The sequence below is a fragment of the Vigna angularis genome, chromosome 3 (genome assembly GCF_016808095.1).
Source record: "Vigna angularis cultivar LongXiaoDou No.4 chromosome 3, ASM1680809v1, whole genome shotgun sequence".
Lineage (NCBI taxonomy): Eukaryota > Viridiplantae > Streptophyta > Magnoliopsida > Fabales > Fabaceae > Vigna > Vigna angularis.
The window spans coordinates 2,027,436-2,028,677 of record NC_068972.1 but is presented as its reverse complement, the minus strand read 5'-3'; the positions used below and the strand labels follow the sequence as shown (position 1 = coordinate 2,028,677).

The 1,242-nt window shown below is 23.8% G+C and overlaps 1 non-coding gene across 1 annotated transcript; it reads left to right on the top strand.

Annotated features, from left to right (window-relative positions):
* Positions 1–740: 740 nt before the first annotated feature.
* On the top strand, positions 741–812 carry TRNAM-CAU (transfer RNA methionine (anticodon CAU)). The gene has a single exon. It is a non-coding gene; the product is annotated as a tRNA-Met (tRNA).
* The last annotated feature ends 430 nt before the right edge of the window (positions 813–1,242 follow it).

Below are 1,242 nucleotides of genomic sequence, written 5' to 3'. Positions count from 1 at the left end.
AGAGAGAGAGAGAGAGAGAGAATTAAGTTGTTGTTTGAATGTTAAATTGAAAGTGTTATAATTTTATCTTTAAATTAACACAGAAATATGTATAAAAAAAATTAACACAGAAATGTCTCTGAAATGCTCTTAGTTTTACAGGAAGATTAGTGTTATTTAAAAAAGACATTAAATATTAAATATTTATACTTACCATATACTAGATATATTTTTAAAAAGTACAATAAACTTAAATAATCAATTATTGTACAATGTAATTAAAATATAATTAAATATATTTTTAATTTTTAATCTAAAACTTAAAAAAAATTACAAAATAAATAAATAAATAAAAATATTACTATCTAACACGTGATATACAATGTTAATATTGTTTATACAAATATCACATAAAGAATGTAATTAAACTATTTTAACAAAAAAATTGGATTCAATTGAAAATAATAATAAGAGGACCAAATTAAATGACTTTAACAAAAATTAAGATAAAAGAAGTGTTTTAGAGGATCAAATTATATAATTTCAACAAACAAATAATTACTGCATAATTATCTCCTTAATTAGAGATATTTTAGGGAATTGGAGGTGATGGATGAAAATGTTGGAGTTGCAGACAAAACACTTTTCTGCCTCCCTGTCTAAAATAAATTTGGACCTCGCCAAAGCCCATTCTTCATGCAGCGATGAAAATAACAAGGATACTAGTAAGAAAAAAAGATTAAACAAACATTCAATAACAAATCAGAGTGGCGCAGCGGAAGCGTGGTGGGCCCATAACCCACAGGTCCCAGGATCGAAACCTGGCTCTGATATTATTTTTTATAATAAATTTATTTTCTTTGTGTATTTTTTAGATAAAAAGGCAATTAAATCTTTATTAATTTTTAAAAAAATAACTATTATTTGTAGTTGATTTATAAATAACAAAAATATGATAAAACATTATATTATCAATTTATATATTTAAGTTTATATGATAAAATGTTTAACTTTATTTTCTAACAATACTTTCAAGTCAAAGTTTTAATAAGGATGAATAATGATAAGAGAATTTTAAATTAAGAGTTTATTGATGTTCCAACTTTTTATATGTAAAGTTGTCATACATAAATAGTAAGAAAAACAAGTGATTTTAAGATTATTATATAATAGAAACGTCCTTTCTTTCACACAGCAAAATCTTTTTTCTCACAACAGCATCTTTCACCACCAGGAGGAATACAAAAACCACTCTTATAGGCA